Raw genomic sequence first — 8,826 nt, 5'->3', positions numbered from 1 at the left:
CAGTGCAGCTAGGTTAGACAGGTTGTATGTATCTGAGCAATACTGTAGTAGGGTTGGAAGGTGTGACATTACTCCTGTGGGTTTCTCTGATCACCATATTGTCACTGTTGATATTCACTTGTCCTGTCCACGAAGGTCATCATCTTATTGGTATTTTAATGTTAAATTGTTACATGATGTCATGTTTTGTGAAAGGTTTTTGTTGTTTTGGGAAAAAATGGAGGGTTACAAAGGGAATTTTGAGTCCTTGAGACAATGGTGGGAGGTTGGGAAGGCCCAAATCGATTATTTTGTCAACAGTATACTGCTCTGTCTCGAATTGAAGTTAAAGAGACTATCAGGGCCCTTGAGCAGAACATTAAATCTATTGAATTGAAGTTGCTCACTCAGAATGACCCCGGACTAGTCATGAACTTACAGGACAAGAAACATGAATTGAGGTCGTTTCTGCATGAAAGAGTGAAGGGTGCCTTGATTAGGTCTCGTTTCGCTTCCCTCAAGGATATGGATGCTCCTAGTGCTTTTTTTTTTTTTTAACCTAGGACAGTCGACATTGCAACGTAAACAGATGGTCTGCCTTCGTCTCTCCCTGATGGGAAGGTGACCACGGACGACAGTGAAATGCGTCAACATGCCGTGGATTTCTATTCTGCCCTCTATAAGGCGGAGGATTGTGACTCTCTGTTACTGAACAGTTGTTACACGGTCTTCCTCAATTGGGACCTGAGCAAAGAGTCGCATTGGACTCTGACATTACACTGCAAGAGCTGTCCACAGCAGTTATGCAGCTCTCAACAGGCCGAGCCCCTGGCATTGATGGTTTACCATCTGAGTTTTACAAGCACTTTTGGGGGTCTATTGGGAGGATTTTTCTGAAGTGGTGTGTGAATCTTTTCATGAGGGCTCTCTTCCTGTATCTTGTCAACGTCAGGTACTTTCACTGTTGCCAAAAGGGGATTTGGCTCTCATAAAAATTGGAGACCTGTTGCTTTGCTGTGTGCAGAATATAAAATTGTTTCTAAATGTCTCTCAAACAGGTTGAAAGAGTATCTGGGATTGTTGGTCCACAAGGACCAGTCCTACTGTGTACCTGATCGCTCTATTGTTGACAACTTGTTTCTAATAAGAGATGTTTTGGACATTTGTAAACTGTCTGATGTAAATGTGGGTTTACTTTCTTTGGATCGGAGAAGGCTTTTGATCGTGTGGACCACCAGTACTTGTTTAAAACAATGAAAGCCTTTGGGGTTGGGGATGTTTTTTTGTCTTGGATGAAGTTACTGTATGCTGGGGGCCTCGTGTATGGTGAAGGTGGGGGGTGGTTTGAGTTGTCCCATCCCTGTCCAAAGGGGCATCAGGCAGGGATGCCCAATTTCAGGGCAGTTATACAGTCTGGCGATTGAACCAATGCTTTGCTTTTTAAAGCGAAGCTTACTGGTTTCTCTGTGCCAGGTGTAATGAAGGGTCCCACGATAGCACTGTCTGCGTATGCAGATGACGTGACAGTTTTTATTACAGGGGATGAGGATGTTAAGGTTCTCTCAGACGCCTTAAAGGTGTATGAGGGGGCCTCCTCAGCTAGAGTCAATTGGGAAAGGTGCGCTGTGGGCAGGCCAGCTTCAGATGGGTCCGCTCACGGTTACCAGGGGGCTTCAGTGGGGCAGAGATGGGATGAAGACTTTTGGGGGTTTTTCTAGGCTCCGATGTCTTTCAGAAAAGAACTGGGAGGGTGTAGTGGAGAAAGTGTGTGCCAGACTGTCAAGATGAAATGGGTGCTGCCCCAGCTGTCTTATGGGGAAGGGTACTGGTAGCTAATAACCTAGCTGCCTCTACCCTGTGGCACAGACTAATGATTTTCACAGCCACCAAAGGGGTCTGATACAAGAGCTTCAGAGGACCCTTGTCAACTTCTTCTGGTCTGACAACATTGGATTAAGCTTCAGCCCTGTACCTGCCACTGCAGAGGGTGGGCAGGCCTGGTGGACATTTCTTCCAGGATCATGGTTCCGACTTCAAGCAGCCCAGAGACTGTTGTACAGTGACGAGTTCTAGCTGGGTTGACACAGCCTACGCATTGATGAGGAGAGCGGGCTGTTTTTGGGCTTAGACAAGCATCTTTTCCTCTTAAAGCTGGGGGGGTGAGTTGCCTGGCCTGACTCCATTCTATGAGTCTGTTATGCAGGCTTGGTGAGTTCTGGTCAAGTCCCGTAAGGCCTGCACGCCACCAGGGATGTGGCTTTTGAAGAGCCTCTTTTTCACAACACTGCCATCCAGTCCCGTGTTCTGGGTTCAGCTAGCCTACGTTCATGCCTGTTAAGGCGTGGGGTGTACTAAGCTGGGTCATCTGATGTGGAACAGGAATGGTCGTTGGAGGAGCTGGGAGAAAGAGCGGGGATCCGATCGTCTCCCTACTGAGGAAGGTCGTCGCTGAGGTCTGTGATTCCTTGCCAGTACTTCATCTGCAGTATGTGACTGACACCTCCAATTCTGATCGGTGGAGGAGGGTCTGGATTATGTGTTCCCTGCACTGATTGTTAGTGCTGCGGCGGGGCATTCGAGGAGGACGTGGGGGATGCTGCTTTCCTTCGATACCCCGGAGCTGGGGGAGTTCAAGGAGGTGGGAAAGAAGGCCATGTACAGAACATGTGTAAAGGTGTCCCATGCCTCTTCCCTGGAAGGGGTAAAATCGGCGAGGTGGGCGGGTGTGCTTGGTCCAGGTCTCCCCAAAAGGCCCTGGCGAACACTATACAACCTGCCTATTGATAAGAGGACAGCTGACCTCCAATGGAGGATAATACATGGAGCCATAGCCACCAACATGTATCTGGTACACCTGGATCCTACTGTTGGGGAGGAGTGTCCATTCTGTGCTGAACCTGAAACTCTGGCACATCTGTTTTTACAGTGTCCCAGGTTGGTCAGGATGATAGACCTGATCACTAACTGGTTCTCAGCGCTGGGAGAGGTTTTCTCTTCCCAACTGTACATATTGGGGCCCAAAGTACAGGTTTAGTCAGAAAGCTGTACTTTTGTTGCTTAATTTTGTGTTAGGGGCAGCAAAATTAGCCATATGGAAGACCGAAAGAACAGTATTCGGGGACAGGGGGTCTGTGGATGTGGTGGGAATGCTGGAGGGAATGGTGGCAGCAAGATTGAGAATTGAGTTTGCCTATTACAAACTGGTCAACAATATTGATCTGTTCATGAGTATATGGGGCATTCAGACGCTGTTGTGTTCAGTTACTGTGGAGGAGGAATTGGAGTTGTGTTTTTTAATTGATGTGTAAATACGGTTTTTGTATGAGTATTTGTGTGGTGGGCTCCCAGACCCAATAAAGATTATTTAAAACTCAAACTCTCTCTCTCTCTCTCTCTCTCTCTCTCTCTCTCTCTCTCTCTCTCTCTCTCTCTCTCTCTCTCTCTCTCTCTGTTTCTCACTCTCTGTCTCTGTCCATCTCTCTCTCTGTCTCTCTCTCTGTCTTTCTCTGTCTCTCTCTCTCTCTGTCTCTCTCTCTCTCTCTGTCTCTGTCCCTCTCTCTCTCTCTCTCTCTCTCTCTCTCTCTCTCTCTCTCTCTCTCTCTCTCTCTCTCTCCCTCTCTCTGTCTGTCTCTCTCTCGCTCTGTCTCTCTGTCTCCCTCTCTGTCTCTCTCTCTCTCTCTGTCTCTGTCCCTCTCTCTGTCTCCCTCTCTCTCTGTCTCTCTCTGTCTCTCTCTCTCTCTCTCTCTGTCTCTGTCCCTCTCTCTGTCTCCCTCTCTGTCTGTCTCTCTCTGTCTCTCTCTCTCTCTCTCTCTGTCTCTGTACCTCTCTCTGTCTCTCTCTCTCTCCCTCTGTCTCTCTTTCCTCTCTCTCTCTCTCTCTCTCTCTCTCTCTCTGTTTCTCTCTCTCTGTCTCTGTCCATCTCTCTCTCTGTCTCTCTCTCTGTCTTTCTCTGTCTCTCTCTCTCTCTGTCTCTCTCTCTCTCTCTGTCTCTGTCCCTCTCTCTCTCTCTCTCTCTCTCTCTCTCTCTCTCTCCCTCTCTCTGTCTGTCTCTCTCTCGCTCTGTCTCTCTGTCTCCCTCTCTGTCTCTCTCTCTCTCTCTGTCTCTGTCCCTCTCTCTCTCTCTCTCTCTCTCTGCATGCTGGGAGTGTTTGGTGCGTGCTGGGAATTGTTTGAGTGAGTGCTAAGTGCGAGTGTTGTGTAGAGTTAGATATCCTGGGTTTTCCTTTTCTTGGTGATATCCTTTTTTCTTCTATGCATGATTAAGATTATTATTTCTATTTTTTTGTTGTGGTAGAATTAAGTATATTGTTTTTCGTGTCGAAATTACCCTGATTTTGGTGGGGATGGCGGCCCGAATGGGACGCTCGTCCCTGTCACTTCGACACGGCTTTAGGTGTGTTACTGAAGCTACTGTCACGGTGGAGGAGGTTCTGGTCGCCGTAGGAGAGAAGGTAGGATATGAGAATGTTGCTTATCGTCACGGATGAATAAAGCGGTGGTGGTATTTCTTAAAGAAGAGCGCCTTGTTGATCGTATGGTTGAGCATGGCATAGCTTCTTAAAGGAATGTTTATTCAGGTTACGCCGCTTTTTTCTCCGTCAACAAGGTAACGATTTCAAATGTACGCCGTTCATTCCAAATGAGCTATTGGGCGCGAGTTATTGCGCTTTGGGAAGTTGCAAGTACAATTAAGGGTTGTCCCATTGGGTTGCAAACACCCGGCGATGAAACAGGTAATGTCGTTTCGGCGAGCAGGTGTTTATGTTTTTGGACTCACCGGAGAGACTTTGAGTTATCGTTTAAAGTCGAGTATGACAATAGACTGTATATGGCTTATGCTTACGGGTAGTCAACGGTGTTTTGAGTGTGGGGATGTTGGTCTAGCGACATGCTTGCCCGAAAAGGGAGAAGGCAGAGGGAGGGCGCAGGTGGTCCTCGTAACGCCTGGGCCCACTGATGTAGGAAGAGGTGGGCTGACAGTGGTAGAACAGCCACACGCATCTGTTGCTGAGGAACAAGTTGTCCGTGTTGAGGGCACGAGGTGCAACTTGTACCAGAGGGAAATGTTATGCAGCAGAAAAAAAATTGTTGTAGAAGGTAAGGATGGATCTGAAGGGCCATTTCCTCAGACTGGTGAGGAGGTGCCCAGTACGAGTGCTGTGGTACAGGAGGGGGTACATGTGGAGCTAATCTCCCAGGTAGTGGAGGAGATGCCCACTAAAAGTAATGGGTTGCAGGAGAGGGTTCATGTGGAGCTCATCTCCCAGGTAGTGGAGGAGATGCCCACTATGAGTGCTGGGGTACAGGGGGGCTAGTCTCCCAGGTAGTGGAGGAGATGCCCACTATGAGTGCTGGGTTACAGGGGGGCTAGTCTCCCAGGTAGTGGAGGAGATGCCCACTACGAGTATGGGGTCCAGGTGGGGCTAGTCTCCCAGGTAGTGGGGGAGATGCCCACTAAGAGTAATGGGGTTCAGGTGGGGCTAGTCTCCCAGGTAGTGGAGGAGATGCCCACTACGAGTAATGGGGTTCAGGTGGGGCTAGTCTCCCAGGCAGTGGAGGAGATGCCTGGTGCAGTGATGGGGTGCAAGTGGGGGAGTGTTGAGGGGGATGTGGTGAGGGGAGTCAGTGGTCTGTGGCCTCAGTTGAGGGAGGATCAGGAGAAGGATATGGATATGGATATCTCTCTTGATACGGTATCAGCTGGTGAGGACTCAATTTACGATCTAGAGGAGGTAAAAGGGTTTCTGGATCAGACTTTTGGGAAATCTGTCAAATTGGCAGATTATTTTGATGTTGATAAGTTTGTGAGGTCAGCTGTGATGTTACAGAAGACGGTGGGGTTAGACCAGTTGAGTGAGAAGACGGTTTCGCAGGAAATTTATTACTGCTGTTGCAGCAGCAAAGGGTGGTGGAAACGTGGTCAGGTTAAGAGAAAATTTAAATAATGATGATGATTATGCCTCATAGGGTGTTCTATTCTCTTTGTCTGGTTTCTCTGTGGTATCTTCTGCTTTTCCTTTGTCTTTTCTATATGGAGGTACTAGGGTAGGTTCTCTCAACATTAATGGAGGAAGGGACGGATAAGAGGGCCTTGGGTATTAGAAGTAATAAAACAGAAAAGGCTTAATGTAGTTTTCCTACAGGAGACACATAGTGATGAGGAAAATGCGGCTGACTGGGGGTATGTGGTGGGAGGGGCAGCATATACTCAGTCATGGTACTAATTTCAGTGCTGGGGTGGCAATCTTGTTTTCTTCAGGCTTAGGGGTGACTGTGGTATCTACAACAGAAGTTGTCAAGGGTCGGGTTTTATTGGTCAAGGTGAATGTTATGGGTTTTTTTTTTTTTTTTTGAATGTTTATGCTCCTAATGAGGTACAGAGCGTATTGTTGTTTTTGATAAAATAAAGGAAACCTTAAGACAGTGTGACCAAGAGGGGTGTTGGTTTTAGGGGGGGACTGGAACTGTACAGTGGATTTTACTGTTGATCGCACCGCTGAAGAACCTCACCTGCGGTCAGCAATTTGTCTGTCTGGTCTATTAACTGAGTTTGAGCTTTCTGATGTGTGGAGAGTAAGGAATGCAAAGTTAGGCAGTACACATGGCTCAGTTAATGAAGGTCATGTCAGTGCAGCAAGGTTAGACAGGTTGTATGTATCTGAGCAACACTGTAGTAGGGTTGGAAGGTGTGACATTACTCCTGTGGGTTTCTCTGATCACCATATTGTCACTGTTGATATTCACTTGTCCTGTCCCAAGGTCATCATCTTATTGGTATTTTAATGTTAAATTGTTACATGATGTCATGTTTTGTGAAAGGTTTTTTGTTGTTTTGGGAAAAAATGGAGGGTTACAAAGGGGAATTTTGAGTCCTTGAGACAATGGTGGGAGGTTGGGAAGGCCCAAATACGATTATTTTGTCAACAGTATACTGCTCTGTCTCGAATTGAAGTTAAAAGAGACTATCAGCCTTTGAGCAGAACATTAAATCTATTGAATTGAAGTTGCTCACTCAGAATGACCCCCGGACTAGTCATGAACTTACAGGACAAGAAACATGAATTGAGGTCGTTTCTGCATGAAAGAGTGAAGGGTGCCTTGATTAGGTCTCGTTACGCTTCCCTCAAGGATATGGATGCTCCTAGTGCTTTTTTTTTAACCTAGGACAGTCGACATTGCAACGTAAACTGATGGTCTGCCTTCGTCTCCCTGATGGGAAGGTGACCACGTGCGTGAAATGCGTCAACATGCCGTGGATTTCTATTCTGCCCTCTATAAGGCGGAGGATTGTGACTCTCTGTGTACTGAACAGTTGTTACACGGTCTTCCTCAATTGGGACCTGAGCAAAGAGTCGCATTGGACTCTGACATTACACTGCAAGAGCTGTCCACAGCAGTTATGCAGCTCTCAACAGGCCGAGCCCCTGGCATTGATGGTTTTACCATCTGAGTTTTACAAGCACTTTTGGGGGGTCTATTGGGGAGGATTTTTTTGAAGTGGTGTGTAAATCTTTTCATGAGGGCTCTCTTCCTGTATCTTGTCAACGTGCGGTACTTTCCTGTTAGCCAAAAAAGAGGGATTTGGCTCTCATAAAATTGGAGACCTGTTGCTTTGCTGTGTGCAGAATATAAAATTGTTTCTAAATGTCTCTCAAACGGGTTGAAAGAGTATCTGGGATTGTTGGTCACAAGGACCAGTCCTACTGTGTACCTGATCGCTCTATTGTTGACAACTTGTTTCTAATAAGAGATGTTTTGGACATTTGTAAACTGTCTGATGTAAATGTGGGTTTACTTTCTTTGGATCAGGAGAAGGCTTTTGATCGTGTGGACCACCAGTACTTGTTTAAAAACAATGAAAGCCTTTGGGGTTGGGGATGTTTTTGTCTTGGATGAGTTACTGTATGCTGGGGCCTCGTGTATGGTGAAGGTGGGGGGTGGTTTGAGTTGTCCCATCCCTGTCCAAAGGGGCATCAGGCAGGGATGCCCAATTTCAGGGCAGTTATACAGTCTGGCGATTGAACCAATGCTTTTGCTTTTTAAACGCTTACTGGTTTCTCTGTGCCAGGTGTAATGAAGGGTCCCACGATAGCACTGTCTGCGTATGCAGACGGCGTGACAGTTTTTATTACAGGGGATGAGACGTTAAGGTTCTCTCAGACCCTTAAAGGTGTATGAGGGGCCTCCTCAGCTAGAGTCAATTGGGGAAAGAGTGAAGCGCTGTGGGCAGGCCAGCTTCAGATGGGGTCCGCTCCCACGGTTACCAGGGGGGCTTCAGTGGGGCAGAGATGGGATGAAGACTTTGGGGGTTTTTCTAGGCTCCGATGTCTTTCAGAAAAAGAACTGGGAGGGTGTAGTGGAGAAAGTGTGTGCCAGACTGTCAAGATGGAAATGGGTGCTGCCCCAGCTGTCTTATAGGGGAAGGGTACTGGTAGCTAATAACCTAGCTGCCTCTACCCTGTGGCACAGACTAATGATTTTACAGCCACCAAAGGGTCTGATACAAGAGCTTCAGAGGACCCTTGTCAACTTCTTCTGGTCTGGACAACATTGGATTAAAGCTTCAGCCCTGTACCTGCCACTGCACAGGGTGGGCAAGGCCTGGTGGACATTTCTTCCAGGATCATGGCTTTCCGGCTTCAAGCAGCCCAGAGACTGTTGTACAGTGGCCGGTTCTAGCTGGGTTGACACAGCCTACGCATTGATGAGGAGAGCGGGCTGTTTGGGCTTAGACAAGCATCTTTTCCTCTTAAAGCTGGAGGGGTGAGTTGCCTGGCCTGACTCCATTTTATGAGTCTGTTATGCAGGCTTGGAGAGTTCTGGTCAAGTCCCGTAAGGCCTGCACGC

The sequence above is a fragment of the Coregonus clupeaformis genome, chromosome 20 (genome assembly GCF_020615455.1).
Source record: "Coregonus clupeaformis isolate EN_2021a chromosome 20, ASM2061545v1, whole genome shotgun sequence".
Lineage (NCBI taxonomy): Eukaryota > Metazoa > Chordata > Actinopteri > Salmoniformes > Salmonidae > Coregonus > Coregonus clupeaformis.
The sequence above is the reverse complement of the archived record's forward strand: the minus strand, read 5'-3'. Positions refer to the sequence as shown.